The 24,408-nt window shown below is 54.0% G+C and overlaps 1 protein-coding gene across 3 annotated transcripts in view; it reads right to left on the bottom strand.

Moving 5' to 3' along the window:
- The window catches only part of ndst1b (N-deacetylase/N-sulfotransferase (heparan glucosaminyl) 1b), a 49,633-nt gene extending 26,481 nt beyond the window's left edge, over nt 1-23,152 (bottom strand). Inside the window, exon 1 of one of the 3 annotated variants that reach the window (XM_056600346.1) lies at nt 22,967-23,152. The gene's annotated coding sequence lies outside the window, so the exon portion shown is untranslated. The other 2 variants (XM_056600349.1, XM_056600348.1) reach the window with 2 other exon arrangements.
- Between the last annotated feature and the right edge of the window lie 1,256 nt (nt 23,153-24,408).

The raw sequence follows: 24,408 nt of genomic DNA, 5'->3' as shown, positions 1-24,408 counted from the left end.
AGGAGAAAAAATAAAGAAATGGCGCAGATGATCCATGGGGCTCCCTGTCACAGGAGCTGCAGAGGACTGGAGCTGATCAAACAGGCAGTAGGCGCGTCATTAAGGAAGCAGAAGCTATTAAGGAGCTCCGTGAGGGCCGATAGCCTCCAGCAGGTAATCAGAGCCTGACCACAGCGCTGGGATCCTCTCTGTACAGCAGGTGATGTCTGATCACACCCCTGATACAGCCATTAATCAGCTCCACTAATTAAGGCCAAACAACAATCTGAGGACCGGCGGATGACAGGATGCATGTGGGGGGGGGGGGGCGACGACTTGACCTCGCTTTGAGCGTCTTTTGCGTGTGTATATCTGTGCAGGCCGCTGAGCGACAGCATAGACTATTAGCCAGGGGCCGCCGGGTGGGGGGGCGCCTACGGCGGGACGCGTCCCACAGCAGATGCATCATCCGGGCTCCACTTGACCGCGTGCAGCGTCATGCATATGGATGGCCCGCAGCCCCCCCCCATATAATGGGGGACATGTTTACGCCTGGAAATAAAAAGGATGACCTCAAGCCATGAATAACACGCACACAACGCAGGGCACACACAAGGCAGGGGCACACACACACACACACACACACACACACACACACACACACACACACACACACACACACACCCACACACACACACCCACACACACACACACACACACACACACACACACACACACACACACACACACTTCGCTTGACACCCTTGGCACACACACACACGCGCTTTGGAGGAAGGAGAAGTCGACTCTATTGGATTTCAGGGGGGGAGGAATGGGCTCGCAGCGCCTCAGACAGCCTCCGTGTGGCGGGGGGGGGTAGAGACGAAGGGCGGGCCAGTCATTTATCATGGGGTGTCAGTCCGGTGCAGAGAGGGAGGAGGCCGGCTGTGGTAGGGGCGTCTGCGGTTCAGGTTCATAGAAATGGAGTGCAGGTAGAATCAATGTGGAGCTGGGGCTGAGCGAGAGAGAGATCAATGCTGGGGGGGGGCTGTTTGTTCACCTTGTTTATCCAGCGTCACCCCGCCAGGACGCTGAAGGACACGCGAGCGGGGGAGCAACACACACACACACACACACACACACACACACACACACACACACACACACACACACACACACACACACCACACACACACACACACACACACACACACACACACACACACACACACACACAGCTTATTGATCCAAGAATGCGTGTGTGTCCTCCACTCCAGTGGAGATGCTATAATAATATATATTATATATAATAATACATATTATAGCATTAGTCACAGCAGGGGTCCTGCTGAAGGGCCTGTCAGCAGCTGATCCCGGGAGAGGGCGAGGCCGCGGCCCAACGGCCTCATGGAGATCCCCTAATGCCCGTGGCTAGGAGGCAGAAGTACTGACCTGAACTGACCTGAGCCGGAGAAAACCCTCGCACGACACAGCTACCGCAATCTACAGCGACGATCGCACGGCGGGAAGCAGCGACAGAGGAACACACAACAATAACAAGAGGGAGGAAGAGGAAACTCAGAGGCAGAGCGCTCAGAACACGAGGAGAGGGAGAGCGCCCTCTGCCAGACTCAGACCACGAGGAGAGGGAGAGCGCCCTCTGCCAGACTCAGACCACGAGGAGAGGGAGAGCGCCCTCTGACAGACTCAGACCACGAGGAGAGGGAGAGCGCCCTCTGCCAGACTCAGACCACGAGGAGAGGAGAGCGCCCTCTGAAGACTCAGACCACGAGAAGAGGAGAGAGCGCCCTCTGCAGACTCAGACCGACGAGGGAGTAGGGAATGCCGCCCGCTGACAGACTTCAGTACCACGAGGAGAGGGAGTAGCGCCCTCTGCCAGACTCAGACCACGAGGAGAGGGAGAGCGGGGGGGGCCTCTGACAGACTCAGACCAGCACGAGGAGAGGGAGAGCGTGCCCTCTGCCAGACTCAGACCACGAGGAGAGGGAGAGCGCCCTCTGCCAGACTCAGACCACGAGGAGAGGAGTGTTCAGAGCGCAGGCGGCCGGCAGAGCTCCTCCATCACTCTGGGACCAGCGAGCGAAGAGGCAGCGAGGGCGGAGCAGGTTGATGTATCTGCCAGAGTAATACACGGCAGTACAATATCTTCCCATGAAATGATGATGAGATAGATTTAAGAGGCCGGCCACTGAATTGAAGGTAGCAGAGCTATATCACCCCCCCGGGATCCAAAGCCCCTGCACTCGGTTCCTCTCCACCCGCCTCCCTCCTTCCTGCCTCTCTCTCCCTCTCTCCATCATCCTCCTCCTCCTCCCTTCATGTTCAGATAAGACTGAGACCCGCACTGATCAGACTGTGATACGCAAAGCACAAAACGCCTTCCCATGGGAATATCAACAGCGGGGAAGAATAGCTGACACAAGGAGAGATGGGATTCCATTGTGCTGCCCATATTTTTGCCCATCCGATCAAACGGATAGGATTTCAAACTCACCGCACGGAAATGCATTCAAAAATAGTCAAAGCGCTTTAAAGGAAAACCAAACTGCTATGTTTGTGTGTGTCTAAATGTGTGCGCGCGCGCGTGTGCGTGCGTGCGTGCGTGCGTGCGTGTGTGTGTGTCTAAGTATGTATTTGTGTGGGGGAAGGAAAGAAGTAGTAATTTGACAACTGGGGATGTATGGGATTTATATCAACAAAGCAGCCGCAGCCGCGTGCTCTCGTTAACCGTGATGTTATTCGCCATAGCTCCTAGATAACGTTACGAAATACCTCTGTTCCCACGAGGGCCAACCTGCACTCCCTCATGCATTCATTAGCAGCCGGGCGCTATAGGCTGACAGCAGAACCTATGGCGTCCGTATGGCCATGACAGGGCTCCTCCCCCCTACTCCGGGCTCCTCCCCCCTACTCCGGGCTCCTCTCCCCTACTCCGGGCTCCTCCCCCCTCTCCCCTACTCCGGGCTCCTCTCCCCTCTCCCCTACTCCGGGCTCCTCTCCCCTCTCCCCTACTCCGGGCTCCTCTCCCCTCTCCCCTACTCCGGGCTCCTCTCCCCTCTCCCCTACTCCGGGCTCCTCCCCCCTACTCCGGGCTCCTCCCCCCTACTCCGGGCTCCTCTCCCCTACTCCGGGCTCCTCTCCCCTACTCCGGGCTCCTCCTCCCTACTCCGGGCTCCTCCCCCCTACTCCGGGCTCCCCTCCCCTACTCCGGGCTCCTCCCCCCTACTCCGGGCTCCTCTCCCCTACTCCGGGCTCCTCTCCCCTACTCCGGGCTCCTCCCCCCTACTCCGGGCTCCTCTCCCCTACTCTTCATATATACCTCACATTTGCTTTGGAATGGGAGGATATACATTTAGTATGTTAATGCAGATAGTATGTATTCCGATACAAGACCGATATGTTTTTAGCATTAATTATGCATTTGAAAAACAATTACTAGTAATGTGGATATGATGAGCGGGTAGGACCGTAATGGGTTGGGATAATTGGATCAATGTACTTTAATGACGCCTTTCAGACCTGGAACACAGAATAATTAGCCCACACTTTACAGCAATATTGCATTAACCAAAGTCCCAGCAGCTTTCTATTCTCACCCCTTCCACAGCTCCCCTGCCCAGACTCCTCCCTCCCCCCCCCCCCATATAAGCTCCTCTCAGCTCAGAACCCGTACACTCTCCTCCTCCCCCACCTCCGCCGACTCACAGCCCCCACTTTTACAAAGCTCCATGCGCTCCTACAGGGAAGCATATGTGGATGACAGGTCTATCTCTGCAGCACCAACGCTCCACACACACACACACACACACACACACACACACACACACACACACACACACACACACACACACACACACACACACACACACACACACACACACACACACACACACACACACACACCACTGTGACGGCCCATACAGAGAGAGACACTCGCACACAAATTGGTTTACAGTAGGGGGGCAGCCCATCCAGACTGACGAACCGTCGCCGCGGCAACGACGACAGGATGCATGTGACTAGCGCTAAAGTCAAACATCGGGTTGTGTTCTTTTTTTACGGGCAGACACAGACTGAAGGAAAAGAAAAACAGCAAGCCAGTTTAAATGTAGAGGCGCTGCTGAGGAATCACAGCCCCCCCCCCCCGTCCAGAAGGAAGGCCTGTCACACACCAGTTGACAGTTTAATGGTGCATGCCTTAATAAGTGTGCGCGTGTGTGTTTGTGCCAGTGCCTTAATGTGTCACTGCACCCTTGTGCATGTGAGTGTGCGCGACTGTATACGTTTCCTCGCGGTGAACCGTCATGTGTAACGCTGAAACACGCCGCCCCCCCACCCCACCCCGCCCCGCCCCACCCCACCCCACCCCGCCTTCGAGTACCGCCTGGAGCGCGGGGCGGGGGGGTTCAGCGCGGGGGGGGGGGGGGTTCAGCGCGGGGCGGGGGGGGGTCAGCGCGGGGCGCGCGGGGGGGGTTCAGCGGGGGGCGGGGGGGTTCAGCGCGGGGGGCGGGGGGTTCAGCGAGGGGCGGGGGGGGTTCAGCGCGGGGCGGGGGGGGTTCAGCGCGGGGGGGGGGGGGTTCAGCGCGGGGCGGGGGGGGGTCAGCGCGGGGCGCGGGGGGGGGGTTCAGCGGGGGGCGGGGGGGTTCAGCGCGGGGGGCGGGGGGTTCAGCGAGGGGCGGGGGGGGGTCAGCGCGGGGCAGGGGGTTCAGCGCGGGGCGGGGGGGCCCTGCTGTAAGGCAGAATGTACCCCGCGTCCCCGGGGAGACCCGACAGCCATGAGCGGAGCAGCAGCTGGACGGGACGGCGCGCTCCCAGACAGACCCGTCACCGGAAACCCCATGTAGCACATGTCCCATTGGACACGCAGCTAGCCCAGCTCCGCCGCACCGCATGAACAGAGACACACAGAGAGAGACACACAGAGAGAGACACACAGAGAGAGAGACACACAGAGAGAGACACACAGAGAGACACACAGAGAGAGACACACACACACACACAGAGAGACACACAGAGAGAGACACACACAGAGAGAGAGACACACAGCGAGAGACACACAGACACAGACACACAGAGAGACACACAGACACACAGAGAGAGACACAGAGACACACACAGAGAGACACACAGAGAGACACACACAGAGAGACACACACAGAGAGACACACAGAGAGACACACAGAGAGACACACACAGAGAGACACACACAGAGAGACACACAGAGAGAGAGACACACAGACACACAGAGAGAGACACACAGAGAGAGACACACAGAGAGAGACAGAGAGACACACACAGAGACACACAGACACACAGAGAGACACACAGAGACACACACAGAGACACACACAGAGACACACACAGAGACACACAGAGACACACACAGAAACAGAGACACACACAGAGACACAGAGACACACACAGAGACACACACAGAGACACACACACAGAGAGACACACAGAGAGACACACAGAGAGACACACAGAGAGACACACAGAGACACACACAGAGACAGCGCGTTTGTGTCCCATGGACCGGAACAGGTGTCGGGCCGGAAGGGGGCAAATGGGGGGGAACTGATCTGATACCTTGGAGACCACAGTCGCTGACCTCAACGCGCACGCACGCACGCACGCGCACACACGCACGCGCACACACACAGACAGAAGGGGAAACTTCCAATCAGCCCATTAGATCAATACCTGACGGCCTCAGGATATGGGGCTCTGCAGCTAATGAGTAGCACTTAAGGAAGAGGGCAATCGCTATCGATTGTAAACGGGTTCAAGAGATCCCGTGTGCCCGTTAGCCTTTGGGTGGATTGGTTGTTGTCGTGTGGAGCGGTCGACTAATTGATGACCAAATGTCCGGGGTGCGGGGATAAAGATTGAAGATAAGAATCGCGATCCATATTTGAATCTATTATTCCGATTTGACTCACAACTTCGAAAACTTTTGTCATGGGTTTTTGTTGGTGTGTTTACATTATTGCTATCAGTTCTTGTAACATTTTTTTTAACTTACAAACACTATACTCTGCTTTTACGGAATAATTTGCCAGGACCCCTATATACTGGAACAAGAATGGATTTGTATCAAATCAAAAAACAATTAGTTTTGTGGCTCGAACCTGGAAATCACACCATAATCAGCTTCCAAGACCCTCGTTGCTTGACAAACAGCCAAAACAACACCAATTAAGGCAAGGCTGAGTGCACAAACATCGGAACAACCTCGGAACCACGACAGGCAGGTAGCATGCACACCAGTCCTACTACTACTACTACTACTACTACTACTAAGCATAGGCCAAAGGCTAATTTGCAAACCGGGAGTCAAACAAACACGAAATGTTTCATGTGCAAGTGCAACACAAAACCAAAATACTTGAGAGAGGCCTCTGGATGCCATGACACGTCTCCTTTGAAATCAATTATTCAGTGTTGCCTTTTCCCTGCCTTCAATTATACATCAATGTTTCACATAACAAAGGCCGAGGCCAAACCAACCCCCGGATCCGGCTTCCACGGGCCCTTAGTGATGGAAGCGGATGGAGGCGTGTCGGCCTTGAGGAAGACCACGGAGGAAGGGCCCCCTGTGGGAGATCACCACCCGGCACCACCTCCTCAACCTCCTCCACCACCTCCGCCACCTCCGCCTCCCTTGGCGAGCTGCCTCGTGTGTTCCATGCTGTCATTGGGGAAGTTTCCGCATGGCTGTCCGTGGCGACGGGGATCACAGGGTTAACTGCTATGGCGGCCCGTGGCCCTGGCCTGTACATTATTCAACAGCTTGTTACAACAGGCTGCTCCCTGATCTCGCACACGCGGAGACTGGGCGGGAGTCTCCGGGATTAGCTGGAATGGGTAAGAAAATGAGCGGATGGGGCGGGGAGGGGGGGGGGTGGAGGCGGGAGATGAGAGAGTACCGAAGGGGAAAGGGATAAAGAACGGGCTGAATGGGATGAAAGAGGGATTGACAAAGGGGGAGGGATGAGAACGTGGTGACAGACAGCTCGACGAGCACAGGTGGATGAGATGAATAAGATCAAAAGAGACGTCCGTAACGATGTATAGGCGCGACAGGGTGGTCGGGCGTCCTTCAGTCGTACCGTCTACAGTCCAATGTCCCTCGTTGAGATCAGTGCTACTGCTGACGTTGGGTAAAGGTAGGAGGGGCCCCAGGAGAAGCAGTTCACACTCCGTCTGCTCGTCCACAACCGATGTCTAACCGTTGAAGCCGTTCGCTGGGTAGAACCGCACGGCTGTACGCCTGACTTCAGCCCAACAGACCATGTGAGGGCAATGGCCTTGCACACCAACTCTTGGGTTGAGGTCAACATATTAGAGAGAACGTCGTTGATTGAGCATAAGCCTGCGAACACACCTTAGGTTTATGTCCTATTTTCTTCCCCGTCGCCCGAACAGCCATCGTGGTCATGAGCAAATACAACCAACTGCAGACCTGAAGGAATTCACAAAGGATGTCTGGAGTGGGACCGTTCCAATGAACTCTGAAACCAAACACTGGGACGAATGCGGAGCGCAGTTAAACGACGCGGGCCTTCTGCGGCTTCCAGTGAACCGCAAGGTTCTAGTTTGTTTTATACACACAAACGGCTCCCTAGTGACCAGGCGTTCATTAAAGTTGGGGAGGTATTCGTTGTTCACTTTGTGCTCAGCTAAACCCTTCTATATAATTAGCCCACTTTGCAGTAAAGAAAAATGTTTACAGTGAAGGGGAAAAGCGATTAAGCCACATTGCGATATTATGATGAACAAAATCACGACGGCGCTGCTCGTCCAGGGATGAGGGATGCGTTCTCTGTGCTCCTTGTTTCGGGAGCGGCCATGTTTAAAGTCCCCAGCCTTTGCGGTACCGAGGCTGGCTGATTTGGCCCCTTTGTTCATTAATTGATTGGTCTCCCCTGCTAGGCCTCTGCAACTAGGTTACCCACAGCCAGCAACAGAAGAGGATCTGGCCTCCGCCTCCTCCTCCTCCTCCTCCGCCTCCTCCTCCTCCTCCTCCTCCTCAGTAGGAGCAGAGATGGAGCACCGCGGGGCAGGAATGCGGGTGTTAATATAACTAATGGAGTGTAGCAGACAGTAACTTTATTGAAATCACCCTCATCTGATTAGAGTGAGCGGCTGAGGAATGGGAGGGGGGTGGAGAGGGAGGGCTGGGGGGGCATGGAAGAAGAGAAGAGCGGGTGACATTACACGAGTGTGATGTCACTGTCATGTTGAGTGAGGAGCGGGGCTCTGCAGGGGAGGGGTGACGGCTCAGCGAGCGAGGGAAAAGGAAGGAGTAAAGATGGAGATAGATGGAGGGATGGAGGGATGGAGGGCGATGCACAACAGGCCGATTCATTATCAGCCTGTCACGGGCGAGACGTCTCGCACAACCCCCCGACGGGGGCAATGTGCCCTCGTACCGATATGTCAAGTCGGTGGCTAATGTTGCCGCATTGCTAATCCCTCCCGAGATGGAGGGGGGCGAGGGGCTGTGCTAACTAGTAAGATATCACCAGGTTTTCCTATAATATCGTACTAGGGTGTATCCAGGACATGCGGTTAGATCATCAAGACATGGCTGTAGTTCCAGAGGCCTTCCTCTGCCGTAGTGCCGGCGGCCCACAGGTCGGCGACACCACGGGGAACATCGTCGACCATAATGAGAGCAAAGCTACTGAATGTGACGCGCAGGGCCCATCAAATCCACCCTCTCGGTCCTTGGCCTGTGATAACGTTTTATGCATCTGGGTGTCTCAATACCCCCCCACTGATTACGTAGCCATTGGAGACGGTTCCTACTGGAGGTGGCCTGGCTGTGACGTGAGCTCCGTCAGCCAACGTTGGGCTAGAGGTGTCGGCTAACAGAGGGGCTAGCGTGGGGCTAGCAGTGTGTACACTAGCAGTGGGGTTAGCGGTGTGGCTAGCAGTCTGTCCACTAACATTGGGGTTAGCAGTGGGGCTAGCGGTGTGTCCACTAGCAGTGAGGCTAGCGGTGTGGCTAGCGGAGTGTCCACTATCTGTGGGGCTAGCAGTCTGTCCACTAGCAGTGGGGCTAGCAGTCTGTCCACTAGCAGTTGGGTTAGCGGTGGGGCTAGCAGTCTGTCCACTAGCAGTGGGGCTAGCAGTCTGTCCACTAGCAGTTGGGTTAGCGGTGGGGCTAGCAGTCTGTCCACTAGCAGTGGGGCTAGCAGTCTGTCCACTAGCAGCGGGGCTAGCGGTGGGGCTAGCGGTGTGTCCACTAGCAGTGGGGCTCGCGGTGTGTCCACGAGCAGTGGGGCTAGCCGTGGGGCTAGCGGTGGGGCTAGTGGTGTGTCCACTAGCAGTGGGGCTAGCAGTGGGCCTAGCGGTGTGTCCACTAGCAGTGGGCCTAGCGGTGGGGCTAGCGGTGTGTCCACTAGCGGTGGGGCTAGCGGTGAGGCTAGCGGTGTGTCCACTAGCAGTGTGGCTAGTGGTGTGTCCACTAGCAGTGGGGCTAGCGGTGGGGCTAGTGGTGTGTCCACTATCAGTGGGCCTAGCGGTGGGGCTAGCGGTGTGTCCACTAGCAGTGGGGCTAGCAGTGGGCCTAGCGGTGTGTCCACTAGCAGTGGGCCTAGCGGTGGGGCTAGCGGTGTGTCCACTAGCGGTGGGGCTAGCGGTGGGGCTAGCGGTGTGTCCACTAGCAGTGTGGCTAGCTGTGTGTCCACTAGCAGTGGGGCTAGCGGTGGGGCTAGCGGTGTGTCCACTATCAGTGGGCCTAGCGGTGGGGCTAGCGGTGTGTCCACTATCAGTGGGGCTAGCGGTGGGGCTAGCGGTGTGTCCACTAGCGGTGGGGCTAGCGGTGTGTCCACTAGCGGTGGGGTTAGCGGTGTGTCCACTAGCGGTGGGGTTAGCGGTGTGTCCACTAGCGGTGGGGCTAGCGGTGGGGCTAGCGGGGTGTCCACTATCAGTGGGGCTAGCGGTGGGGCTAGCGGTGTGTCCACTAGCAGTGGGGCTAGCGGTGTGTCCAAGGCAGTGGGGCTAGCGGTGGGGCTAGCGGTGTGTCCACTAGCAGTGGGGCTAGCGGTGGGGCTAGCGGTGTGTCCACAATCAGTGGGGCTAGCGGTGTGTCCACTAGCAGTGGGGCTAGCGGTGTGTCCACAATCAGTGGGGCTAGCGGTGTGTCCACTAGCAGTGGGGCTAGCGGTGTGTCCACAATCAGTGGGGCTAGCGGTGTGTCCACTAGCAGTGGGGCTAGCGGTGTGTCCAAGGCAGTGGGGCTAGCGGTGGGGCTAGCGGTGTGTCCACTAGCAGTGGGGCTAGCGGTGTGTCCACTAGCAGTGGGGCTAGCGGTGTGTCCACTAGCAGTGGGGCTAGCGGTGTGTCCAAGGCAGTGGGGCTAGCGGTGTGTCCAAGGCAGTGGGGCTAGCGGTGGGGCTAGCGGTGTGTCCACTAGCAGTGGGGCTAGCGGTGTGTCCACTAGCAGTGGGCCTAGCGCTGTGTCCAAGGCAGTGAGCTAGTGCCGTCTGCTCAGGGCTGAACAGCTGAATCAACCCGAGAAGCTGCTGCCCCGCATACCTGAGAGGACATACGTTTCCACCATATATCCGTCAGGTGCCCCCCCACCCCCCCGGCTCTGAAGGGGACAGCGACAGACAGCACAGTGAGTAAAGGGGTTTGCTTTGTGCTAATTCCGGTCAATAAAAGGTGAGCGGTGTGTTAGCGTTTATTCCGTCCAGCATTGGCTATTTCAAGGATTACTTAAACATATAAGCACTTAATCAGATTGCCATTAGCTCTGAACAATATGAATATGAGTCTGCTTGATATATAACATATGCGTCTCATCAGAATCTGCAGTGTGTCTCCGTCTACAGTAATAGAAACACTCGGGTTCCTTGTGTAACTGCATAGTTCCTAAGCTCGACGTAGACAATATCCACATTCCCAGTCTCCATTTTATCGCTGTAATGCAGTGTCAATATAAAATCTGCCATGCCACATTTGCAAATTACCAAACGCTGTAATAAAATTGTCGTATTGGAAGTCAATCATATTGCAATATTAATATAAATGTCCCTGCTATGCAAATAGTGCTCCCCAACCTAGCACACAGGGATCAAACTAAATGCCAATTTCAAATACCCAACTAATCTAGTGCTGCGCAGAAAAGCACTATTTGGATTGCTTGCGTGTGGTCCTGTGTGGGCGTGTGGCAGTGCTGCCAAGTGCCACAGGCTTTTTGTAACGGCAGTCCGTTTCTGACATTTCAGAATAAGAATAACACCACGGAAAATATTAAACACTTTCTCACATCATGAATTTCTACCCCAGCACTCAAAGGTTGGCCTCTCTCTGACTTTTTGCCGTCTGTTTCTACAGAAGAGATCCGTATTAGTCATACATACCAACCTGTTACCTGGTTACCAAACGGGGACCGTGAGATGGACACGGAGAGACCAACAAAAGCAATTGGTTACCTGGTGCACCTGCACTTGAAATGACATCGATAATAACAAAAAGGAAATGAATGAAAGTTTGAAGGCTTGTGTTGCGTGATTGTGTTGGAATACGGAAATTATATCAAGTAGGATTTTGGTATTAAAACACATTCTATCCTATGTAGACTAACCATATGTTGTGTTTATAGCAGCAGGACCACACACACACACGAAAAATTAGGTTATCTTTGATTTCTCTTAGGAGGGTTCCCCGACTTCAAAGTGCGACGCTCTGCCCCTAACACCTCACCCTGTTACGGCCCACCCTGTGGCCTCTGCAGCCAAACAATCAGCCAGACAGCCGGACCCCTGATGTGTGTCCACACATCCTGGCGACAGGACCATCTGACGACAGGCGGGCTGCTGGCCCCCACTCCGAGGAGGGCTACGACAGGTGCAGCAGGTGCCAGCGACCGTTAAGATCGGATTGGACACACTGCTACTACGGTTCTGCAACAACAAGGCTGGGTTAACGCTGGCTGGGAGACGCAAGAGGGGGGAAAAGAACTGCAGTCATTTAGGACATTTTTTATTAGCGCTTCAGGCGAGTAGCAGTGAGGTAGAGCTAACCTTGAGCTCTCTAATGCATTACAGCTTGGGTTGGTTGAGGTGGACATGGGCTAGGCAGGGAATTAGCTCATAGTTTGAGTGTAGTATTGCGTTTCTGATTTCAACACCGGTATAAACGACGCTGACTGGTGCATTCAGGGAAGCTGCTCTTTAGAGAGAACACTTTTATGAAAGATACGTTTAAGGTTTATCCTCTTTATTGTAGAGTAGACTTGAAAATAGTGCCCTGACCGGCTGGGGTATTAGAGGCTGGGGTACTAGAGGGTACTAGAGGCTGGGGTAATAGAGGGTACTAGAGGCTGGGGCACTAGAGGGTACTAGAGGCTGGGGTACTAGAGGTACTAGAGGCTGGGGCACTAGAGGGTACTAGAGGCTGGGGCACTAGAGGGCACTAGAGGCTGGGGTACTAGAGGTACTAGAGGCTGGGGTACTAGAGGGTACTAGAGGCTGGGGTACTAGAGGCACTAGAGGCTGGGGCACTAGAGGTACTAGAGGCTGGGGCACTAGAGGCTGGGGCACTAGAGGCACTAGAGGCTGGGGCACTAGAGGCTGGGGCACTAGAGGCACTAGAGGCTGGGGTACTAGAGGTACTAGAGGCTGGGGCACTAGAGGCTGGGGTACTAGAGGGTACTAGAGGCTGGGGCACTAGAGGCTGGGGTACTAGAGGCTGGGGTACTAGAGGCTGGGGTACTAGAGGCTGGGGCAATAGAGGCTGGGGCACTAGAGGTACTAGAGGCTGGGGTACTAGAGGTACTAGAGGCTGGGGCACTAGAGGGTACTAGAGGCTGGGGCACTAGAGGTACTAGAGGCTGGGGCAATAGAGGCTGGGGCACTAGAGGTACTAGAGGCTGGGGTACTAGAGGTACTAGAGGCTGGGGCACTAGAGGTACTAGAGGCTGGGGTACTAGAGGCTGGGGCAATAGAGGCTGGGGCACTAGAGGCTGGGGCACTAGAGGCTGGGGTACTAGAGGCCTGCGTGAGGAGAATCCGATCGGACAGCGAGAGGTATTCCGCATATCGGAGAGGCTTGGATAAATGTTTTGGTGGAGAACAGCCGAGGGCTCATGGAGGACTGTCAGTCATGCGGGGGGAGAGGGGGGGGTAAGCAGCCTCCTCAAGCCAACCAAGACCGTCAATCATAACGAAAATTAAGAAGGAAAAGGGAGACAAATACTAGAGTCAATGGGCTGGGGGTGGATCCACCAGTCTGCAAACACGGAACATAAACTTCCGTCTTTAGACCAATTACACAGCACGACGATGTCCTTAGGAGAATAAAGAATAGGTCAAGACGATTATGGAACACAAAAGACATTTGGCTGGTGTTTTTCTGCCTTCGCTCAGCCACTCCAAAAGAAAATCACCAGAAGAAGAGCGCCAAAAAAAAGGACATAATCCAAACCATAATAATCCAGAAGTAAGTGTAGCGCGTGGAAACAGTGATGGGGTGAGGTAGAGGGGTGGGGGGGGGGGGGGGGGGGGGGTAGGGGGTTTGGGCGTGTCCGGAGAAGAAACTCAACCCAGCGGAGCCCAGTGTGTTGAGGGTCTGACCCCGTTGCATCACCGCAGCACCGCTTGATGACTGGCCCCACGCCGCCTCCAACCCACACCCCCTCAGCGCCACCCCCCGGCCGCCTCCCCCCCCCCCCTCCCTAAACCACAGGCTATTCAGACGCTGCCCCCCCACAACAGTCATTTGCATTCAGTGCACTTAAGTCTCTCATTGTGCTCCGACACAAAGACGCATCCCAGAGCTCAGCACACATATTACACATAGCCCCCCCCCCAGGGTCCTATTACACATATAGCCCCCCCCCCCCCCCCAGGGTCCTATTACACATATAGCCCCCCCCCCCCCCCCCCCACAGGGTCCTATTACACATATAGCCCCCCCCCCCCCCCACAGGGTCCTATTACACATATAGCCCCCCCCCCCCCTCCCCCATAGGGTCCTATTACACATATAGCCCCCCCCAGGGTCCTATTACACATATAGCCCCCCCCCCTATAGGATCCACACCTGTTAAACATATAGCCCCCCCCCCCCCCCCCCCCTATAGGATCCACCCCGGCTCGGCGAGATGGTTATGATAGCACAAAGCCAAAGTGAGGGGGGGGGGGGAAGTAGTCGCTCGGTGGACGTTAAGAGGTCCCGTCCCAGCTGAGCAGGGAGGGAGGGGAGGGGGGAGACAACGGGTCGCAGAAGAGTCGTGGCGGGTTGGTCGGATAACCTCGATTAATGATTCACTGGAGCCAAACTAATAAAGTGGGTCGGACTGCAGCGGCGGTGCGACCACACAAGGACCGTACCATGAGAGAGAGAGAGAGAGAGAGAGAGAGACAGAGACAGAGACAGAGACAGAGAGAGACCACAGGGGTGACACGAGAGAGAGAGAGAGAGAGAGAGAGAGAGAGAGAGAGAGAGAGAGAGAGAGAGAGAGAGAGACCACAGGGGTGACACGAGAGAGAGACCACAGGGGTGACACAAGAGAGAGAGACCACAGGGGTGACACGAGAGAGAGAGAGAGAGAGAGAGAGAGAGAGACCACAGGGGTGACACGAGAGAGAGACCACAGGGGTGACACAAGAGAGAGAGACCACAGGGGTGACACAAGAGAGAGAGACCGAGAGAGAGAGACCGAGAGAGAGGTTCCAGGTTATCCCCAAAGCAGAGAGAGTAATGCATGAGAAATGGGCCCCCCCCCCCCATAACCCGGGCGCTCCCCCCCCCCTCGTTCCCGGTCCAGAGGCGGGCTAGGTTTAATTTGCCGTGGTGTCGCCAGCCGCCGCGGGGGAAACGGAATGGATTCCGGAATGTAAAAAGATGACTTAAATAAAGAAATAAAAAGCGCACTCTGGGAAAGAGTGCCGGAGACAATAGCACAGAAGGCGGGAGAAGAGAAATGAGAGCAAAGTTTATCTCGCCGGAGGGGAAGAAAAAGGTGGGAGAGAAGAAAAGAGAGCGAGCGAGAGAGAGAGCGAGAGAGAGAGCGAGAGAGAGAGCGAGAGCGAGAACAGGGAGAGCGAGAGCGAGAACAGGGAGCGAGAGAGAGAGAGAGAGAGCGAGAACAGGGAGCGAGAGAGAGAGAGAGCGAGCGAGCCAGCGAGAGGACAGGGTGGAGTTCTTATGTAGGCCAGCTATCCATGGCGTGGCCGGCCGCAGCAGCCAGGAGCCGGGCCCTCGTCGGGGGAACCGGCTCGGGCCAGAACCATCAGGGCTCCACGCCACCCGAACCCTGCGGCGGGCGCGAGGTTAATGACCTCCCCCCGGGGCTGTTCATAGGACGCGTGGGGAGGAGAGGACTGCGAGTGTGAGTGTGTGTGTGCGCGTGTTGGTCTATGTGTGCGTGCGGGGTGTGGTGTGAGTGTGCGTGCGTGTGTGCGTGCGTCACCCTCCGAGAGCTTTGGGCTGTAACTCAATGCTTCCTGTTGCTCTATGGAGTGACATCACCAAACAGATTGGTGATGTCACACAACGCGCCCCTCCCGAGGCTCCGCCCCTCCCGAGGCTCCGCCCCTCCCGAGGCTCCGCCCCTCCCGAGGCTCCGCCCCTCCTGTCACCACAGAGCTCTTCAACAGACCCGACAGCGGAGCCGCCGACAGCAGAGCCGCCGCCGCGGAACGGGGACAGGCAGCAGGGACGCACCCCCCCGGCCCCCGGAGGACCAGGAGCCCCGGTCCCGCTGTGTGGGAGGGCTGGGGGCCTTTAGAAAAACTACTAACAAACAGAGCGCGCGCGCGCACACACACACACACACACACACACACACACACACACACACACACACACAAACCTCCATCCCAGGCCTAACCCTAACCTCCATCCCAGGCCTTGTCGGTGGGAAAGCACATCCATGCCTGAGTGCCCAGTCCCAAGCAGAGGCCAAAATAAAAAGGCCGGGGCTGAGTGGACACCAGATGCCCCCCTGCGTGGCTGCCTGCTCGAGGGTCTCAGAGATGATGGAGCACCGAGGAGGAGGAGGAGAGCACCTGGCACCAGATGCCTGCTCCACTTTCCACCAGGCCTTGCATCCCGCCGCCGCAGCCCGCTGCCCGGTGCGGCGACACCAGCCGTGCGTGCGGCGGACTGACCACACAGCAGATGCTCTTGTTTTCTGCCCCGGCCAACTCGGTGTCCTGGGGCCCCGGGTAACAGAGCCCTGCCACATCTCACACTAAATCCGGAAAGGAGAAACCTCAAAGTGACCCTGTGTGTGTGACGGGCCCTGCTTGGCTCTTGGCTGGGCAGATCAGTGTCTTGGGTGGCGGGCCGCGAACAGAGATTCATATTCAGCGAACAGAGCAGACGTTGCCCCGACTGCGTCAAGACACACAGCTGTGATTTTGTTTCCTAGTCATCAAGGAGGAACGGCAAAGCGGCTCAAAGCCACAACAATAAACAATGAGGAGGGGTGTTTGACATTTTCGGCGCAATTATAGCTATATCTTTTTTCCATTGAGGTCTATTCCAAGGCACGCTACTTAAATTGTGCACATCAATGCTTGAGCTAGACTAAAATATTGTAAAATTACCACAAATGGCTGCCCAATAATTTTTGTCTTATTGTCAAAGACTGGTACCAGAGTCTAGCCTCAACGTTAGCTGAGGCTAGACTCTGGTACCAGAGGCGAGCCACAGCTCACGTTGAGGCTAGACTCTGGTACCAGAGTCTAGCCACAACGTGAGCTGTGGCTCGCCACAGCTCACGTTGAGGCTAGACTCTGGTACCAGAGTCTAGCCACAACGTGAGCTGTGGCTCGCCACAAGCATTGAGGAAATTATGATGAACACAGACAACCGTTACGGTTTAACTGGGAAATAGCATCTGCCTTAAAACATTCAATCAATGCTCTATAAATGTTATATTTCTGGGCGACTCCGGAGCCTCAGGAATGTGACACAGTTGAGGAACCAACAGAAACATTCTTTGTTTGGCAACTCTTCCACCAAACTGAGAAAAGAGGGCTTGTTGCCACTTGAAGTAAGGGGAGGCACGTGGTCCAAGGGAGACCTTATAATACCTAACAAATCACATAAGAGGTGGACCTCGGCTGGCCGTGGGCCGCCGCGTGGCAGGGAAGCACAGCGACCACACGGCTTTAGACCAGGGCCGCTGGGGGCCGGGCATTCTGATTATGATACCATTCGGACTCAAGCCTCTAATTGACTCCACAACGCTCCTCATCTCCAGTCACTTTTAAGTAGAACTTGAATGACGTCGTTGCCTTTCACCTGCTGACCTATTCAAGGAACGCCAAATAAAATACATACATTATGCGTGCTACAAAATAAATTTGCGTTTTTAAAAAGCATCCATGTCCCGGGACACAGCCGGGGTTATGTGCCAACGGCGTAAACAAAAGCAAAGCCACGGCCACAGCTGTCTCCGCTATGAGCCCTGACTTCACACCCCGCCAGCATCACGACAGCCCCAGCAAGAGGGCCGCCTGGGAGGAGAAGCCCCAGAGAGGGCCGCCTGGGAGGAGAAGCCGCAGAGAGGGCAGCCTGGGAGGAGAAGCCCCAGTCAGAGAGGGCAGCCTGGGAGGAGAAGCCCCAGTCAGAGAGGGCAGCCTGGGAAGAGAAGCCCCAGTCAGAGAGGGCAGCCTGGGAGGAGAAGCCCCAGAGAGGGCAGCCTGGGAAGAGAAGCCCCAGTCAGAGAGGGCAGCCTGGGAAGAGAAGCCCCAGTCAGAGAGGGCAGCCTGGGAGGAGAAGCCCCAGAGAGGGCAGCCTGGGAAGAGAAGCCCCAGTCAGAGAGGCCAGCCTGGGAAGAGAAGCCCCAGTCAGAGAGGGCAGCCTGGGAGGAGAAGCCCCAGAGAGGGCCGCCTGGGAGGAGAAGCCCCAATCAGAGAGGGCCGCCTGGGAGGAGAAGCCCCAGTCAGAGAGGGCAGCCTGGGAGGAGAAGCCCCAGAGAGGGCAGCCTGGGAGGAGAAGCCCCAGTCAGAGAGGCCAGCCTGGGAGGAGAAGCCCCAGAGAGGGCCGCCTGGGAAGAGAAGCCCCAGTCAGAGAGGCCAGCCTGGGAAGAGAAGCCCCAATCAGAGAGGGCAGCCTGGGAGGAGAAGCCCCAGAGAGGGCAGCCTGGGAGGAGAAGCCCCAGTCAGAGAGGGCAGCCTGGGAAGAGAAGCCCCAGTCAGAGAGGGCAGCCTGGGAAGAGAAGCCCCAGTCAGAGAGGGCAGCCTGGGAGGAGAAGCCGGGGTAGGCGATCGTTTAACGGACTCGGCAGAGTGGAAGAATGAGAGGTGGTAATTAATAGACAAGAAGTCACGCCTAATGTAGCCTTATCAAGAATGATTTCGAGAAACAAGTCAAGGAACCTAACCAAGGTCAAGCAAACCCCCCACTGAAGACCTCCCAGCGGCCGGCCGTTCCTCACCCAGTGAGGAACGCAGAGCCGACCACGGCGGGGTTCGGTAACGAGCCGCTCCTCAGACCTGATCGAAACCGACACACGGCAGAGCGGCATATAGGGTGCCCGAATCCTTCAGTCTGCAAAGTGGGTTTCCTGAATGCCGAGATGGTTGAAGGACAGAGCGAGGAGTGGGGGAGGGGGTGGAGGAACCTAATAATATCTGGTAACTGATAGCACTTGAGATGAAGACAGGGGTTAGAACATCCAGCAGTGAGCCAGCGCGCTCCCATTACTGCAGCTCTTGGTCTCCGGAGATGGCTTCATTACCAGGCCAGCGCGCCGGAGCTCACATGCAGAATGTATGATCAAGCGCCTCCCCGCGGGCCAGGGATCTGCTTAGATATCGTCCATTAGCCTCCTGTTCTTCTGTGCTTTCACTTGGGTTTTTTCATCTCATTGATTGCGAAACAAAAACATATTTGCACATCGTTTGTTTTTTTGGACATTTTTCCTGGAGGGTGCGATTTTTTTTTGGTGCGTATTGTAATAATCTATTCATGATAGTATTTCTACAACCACACTGTTCTGAGTCTGTTACACACACATGGGTTGGGGGATCAGAAAGTAGGTAACGGCCACCTGCCCTGGTTCTACTCCTTTGTTCACGAGGTCTGTCAGAGTGGGTTGGAGCAGCCAAAAGGGGACACCTTCTCCCTGGCTCAGGAGCTTATTAAGCAGGATCACAGGAGTGGTCGTGCTGTTGTTCAGCAACAGCACGACCTCAGCCATGAGTGTGGTTATATTGGGAATCATTGAATGCCTTGTTTGTCTGTGGATCTCAACTAACTAACAACTAACAACTAATAAAGCTGTGTGTGTCATTAGCAGGCACGGGTAGCAAAGCTGCAGGGAGAGTTCTGGTAAAACAAGCTCATTGGTCAGGACCACAGAGCCCCATAAAACGCCAATTTAGCTAGCCTAATCGGAAGTACAAAAATAAATAAAACTGTACGGTTACAGAGTGAAGAACACCACATAAATCTAAACTACCCTCGTCGCTGTCGTCTCACTGCCGATTAGCATACAGCGTAGCTCTGCGGTGTCTGAGTGGGAGTGGGTTGAACCGCGGTGGGGCTTAGAAAATAAATAAAGGCCGGTGTGCGACTGGGACTACTAAAGCCATATCTCACATAACCTGCTCTGCTCATCTGGCATTCTTCCCCCGTCCCTTAGGCAACCCAGGCCTGTCTGCCGGTGAGCCGGTGACATTGCTCTCACTTTCCCAGCACTTATGATCCAATCGTGTCATCTGATGAAACGCTGCACCCCCAGTCCCCATTATTCGTCTGGATACAGGAGCTCCTGGAATGTATCGGATTCTTGCCTCGGGGGGGCAGGCACCTTGGAAACTTAGGCCTAAGCCCACCTTCCAAAGCCTCGCCTTTTTTCCCCATTTACACCCGGGCCCTCGCCCCCGTTACCCCCCCCCACCCCGTTCACCCTCATCTCTCTCCCCCCGCTTGACTTTCCACTGAACAGAAATTCCACCAGGGGCTTGCATGAATCACATCGCTTGATCGCCTCACTGACATGTGCTCGCATTTTGGATGTCCATCCGACACAGGAAGGGGGGGGTAGAGAGGAGAGAGAGGGGGGAGAAGGGGGAGAGAGGGAGGGAATCGGCCGGTTTAGAGTTTCAAGACTGCTCAGTGACTTCATGCAGCCTAATTTACACCAGCACCCAACAGGCTCCCAGCTCCAGGCCACACTCACCCCTGTGAACCTTTTATCCCAACGCCTAAACGTGGGAGGGAGAGCGCACTAGAGCTCGGACTCAGGCACTGGACCTAGGTAGCACTGTGTGTCCTAATCAGATCAGCACGCACAATAACCAACTCATCTTCCCGATAGAGCTATACTAAAGCAGCAGTCTCTGCAGAGCCTCGACCCACTTCAAAACACAACAAGCTCGTAGTGTTATCTTGCTTCACGCCACGCCTGATGGTACAGTAAACAGTGACTCAAGTGTCAGTGGCCTGCGTAACTCCTAATATATGACAGTGGGAAAATCATTTCCCCCACCCGGGCGTGGAGGGTAGGCTGGGGCTGATGGCTCTGTAATGCGATCTGCTAGCGCTCTGTGGCATCGGGTCTTCGCTCCTGGCCCCGCCAGCCAGTCACACACGGGGACGACCCGAGGCGGCAACCCGCTGCCCGCCGCGGCAGACACCATTCACAACGACCCTCCTGGTGTTCCCGGGGATTACAGCCACTATCGGATCATTTGCTAATACTCGTCGTGCTCCACTGTCAAAATGTATTTACTCAGCTCCCGCGATCCCATATCCCTTACAGCACCCAGGCTGCGGCCAGAGGAACGTCCTCCACACCAGCAGCCCGGGAAGACAGGGAAATACTTCCAAATACAGACTTTCATCATCTCAAATAAGTAGTTCTGCATACCGATGAGGCATATTATAAGACAGCTATTCTTCATAGCCTAAGAGCAAGCGCGGCTTGATGAACATTGGCATTAGCCTGTCAGATGACCAGCTGGTGATTTACAGTTTCCATTATGGGTTGTAGGAGTATATGAATAGAGGCCAAAGGGAACAGCACTGATAGGGAGATCAGCTTTGTGTGTTTCACTGTGGAGGCTGGTGCTTAGGAAGCCGACCCACACCCCTTTTAGAGGCAGGTCTGCCCCCCACACTACAGCATGACTCCAGGGGCAGTGGCATGGAAAAATACAAAGGCTGGCATGTTTGGGCACTGCCGTTTCCAATCTTCATGCAATTGACTACATGTGTAACATTGCATATCATGCATGGGTTGATAGTGTAAAGTTGCAATGGCCCGCCATGTATAACCTCAATCTTAACCCATGCAAGAACCGAACAGCAAATGATGAATAGCTGGACCATGCATATTACTAATAACAGCCAATAACGGGTGGGCTACGTTTTACAAGCTGCCATTTGTAGTCGGATTCCCATTATCAACTTCAAAAGGGAAACTTCTTGGCAAAATTGCACAGAAAATGCCTTGCAAAGGCATATCTCGGTAAAAACCGCCTAAAAGATAATCTGATGTATGATCAAATAGCATCGTCAGCAGCAGCCTCCACAGTCAACTTAAAACGCTGGATCACTATCTGGCAGTCGGAGCAGTCAGATGGAGTGGCTAAAGCAACCCGACAAACAGTTGGCACGGATGAACCCCACACCGAGACCTTGCAAACATCCCAAAGAACAGACTGAGATGAATTTTAATATAATTATTTTAAAAAAACAATCGCCTAATGGAACAACGCCTGCGTGTTGGAACGCACCCACAGTGACATAATAACGAGGGTCCGGCATGCAGATATTAATTAATATATGTGGTGATATTACAGAAAAGAGGAATGGCTCTGCAAGAAATCAAACCCTGCATAGCCGAAATTAAGTCCTTAACGGGGAAAGTCCTAGCCCTATTATGAGTCATTCGCACATCTCTTTATGCTCCCGATATGCTTTCATGCTGGGACACAGACTGCCTTGGGGCCACGGATTTCAGGCAGGTCTGAACTAGTAAACAACATGCAACAAAAAAAAAGAAATGCAAGACAAATCCATTAGGATGGTCAGGGATAACAAACGACTAACCAAGCTGCCCTACTTACACAAACACACACACACGGCCCGATTCCAAGGTCCATTCCCATAGACAATTAATGAAAACTATTGCAAGAACCACCAGGGTTGGTCTGAATGGTGGAACAATAACCTCTAAAAAAAAATGTGTGTGTGTCTTCTATCTAGGTCCTTCTATCAATAAGTTGTGTAATGGCTTGATAGGTCGATATCATTTCCCAACGCTCAGATTTCGTGTTGATAATTAACCCACAGTCTACCCATCCAGTGTGCCATCCGATGGCCGAATTGTGCAACATGCACCCAAACGATTTGCACACACTGACCTGCCTTTGAGGATTGTCTCCCCCATTGCACTGCTTGTGTCCACTCGAGTTCATTGAAAGAGAGCATACTTTTAACAGACCTTTGGCGGACCACACAATAATGCTCAGTCAATATGTGCACACTGCTGCTAGACTTGGCAACGCGGCCATCTGCACAACTCATTTGACAAGAGCCCTACACAACTACAACGTTACACCCAAAGTTACACAAACAAGTTACTCTGCAGCTGCTGCGGGGCTGAGCCGCATCATGGGGGTCCCCCAGCTACACGCATTCTGTCATTTTAACACAAAAGAAAGGAAAAAAAACACACACACACACACAGTTCATTATGGCAAAAAAAAAAAAAAAAAAGGAAAAAAAGGAAAAGGGCCCGTTTTTCCCCGTGATCCCCGGCTCCTCCACCACCGCTGCGAAGCCTCCTTCTACCGTCACGTCTCCCTGCTACTCCCCGGGTCTGGAACTAGCGACCATCAGGCCATGACTGTCCGCATTCGGCTGTCTGCGCCAGACAGCGTTCACTACTACTAGCCTAGCCTGGTGCGATCCAGAGAGCAACGCTGGATCGACTATCTACCATATGAACCAAAAACATCCGCGAATTCAGAGCGCTTACCTTCTGGATCCCGATGTGAGATTGAAAGCACCGGGGACGGGAAAAGAAAGAGGGAACGAGGGGGGTTCAAGCACGCGTGGTGCGTGTCGTCGTCTTGCTTTTCGATCGGCTCCCTTCTGGAAGCTACACGGCGGACTTGTCTGGTAGAAATCTGAGATTACTCCCTGCTTCTGCAGTTGTGTGAAATGGCAGTACCCAATAACTTTCGATGGGGGGCGCCAGAGCAGTACACCCTTATTATCCTCAGTTGGGGCTTCTGTGGCTCTACAACCATTTAATTATTTAATTGACGCACTATTCCATGTTGTATACTGTATGAATCATGCGAATCCACTCATTTCATATAAAAGGCATTTCCGAATTAATGACGCAAAAAACTTTTTTGAACATTTTCCAAATATGAAACAGTCCTGTGGTGAGTCAGCGTGCAAGGGCACACATCGGTCCTTCGACCTTGTGACCCGTGGAGTTGGGGATTTTGGAATGCTGAAACTAAGAAGACAAAGATTTCCTGAGGCAGAATGTTCTAACTTTGGATGTCCTGATCACATGACAGAGGAGACGTTGTGGTCACACGCCTCATAACCAAGTCCATTGTTAAATCTGTTAGTGGAAGGCAAATAAGGAGCATTTGTTCCCTGTCCCGAAAGGCATCATGCATGGCAGATTATTATATATCTTGCGAAAGTAGTAGATATTGATAAACGATATCCAAGAAAGGCCTGCATATCTTTGATATAGAAATTATACAATTAAAATAAATTGTTATTTTTTGGTTGATTCGTCTTTGAGATCAGGTTTTTGAGACAATTACATTTTGTGAATGGTACAAGAAATAAGGCAAGCAAGTGACCATTCGGTCAGGCTGTCTAAACATTGTCTCCCTATTCCCAGCAGAAAACCACACATTTTAAATAAACATTTGGGGCTTAGAGTTCCATTAGCAGTGATCCATAATCTCAAACATCCGTCACCCCCAACTAATTCGCCAGCAAAGGCACCCTGACCTAAACAGGTGTATAGCTAAACTGTAAATTGACTAGGCCCACAAAAGTGGCTTACATAAGATTAGAGAGAGAGAGAGAGAGAGAGAGAGAGAGAGAGAGAGAGAGAGAGAGAGAGAGAGAGAGAGAGAGAGAGAGAGAGAGAGAGAGAGAGACTGGACAAATCAAAGTGAAATAAATAAAAACAGTTACGACACACAAATGTCCAAATACATCAGTAATTTAGCAATTAAACACGGTAATTTACATATCCAACATCCCATTCCGACCATATAAATTACAACATATGGATATCCTATGGGGTTTTGGCTGAGATAATTGATTATTTATAATTAATAAATATGTTAAGCCATAAAAAAACAATAACGTTATTGTTTTAAAAAATAAATCCTCACTTTTAGACCCAAGATATGTTCCGTAGCTTGGGCGGATGTGACG

The sequence above is a fragment of the Gadus chalcogrammus genome, chromosome 10 (assembly GCF_026213295.1).
Source record: "Gadus chalcogrammus isolate NIFS_2021 chromosome 10, NIFS_Gcha_1.0, whole genome shotgun sequence".
NCBI classification, from domain to species: domain Eukaryota; kingdom Metazoa; phylum Chordata; class Actinopteri; order Gadiformes; family Gadidae; genus Gadus; species Gadus chalcogrammus.
Note: the sequence above shows the minus strand (reverse complement) of the source record. Positions and strands in the feature narration are given on the sequence as shown.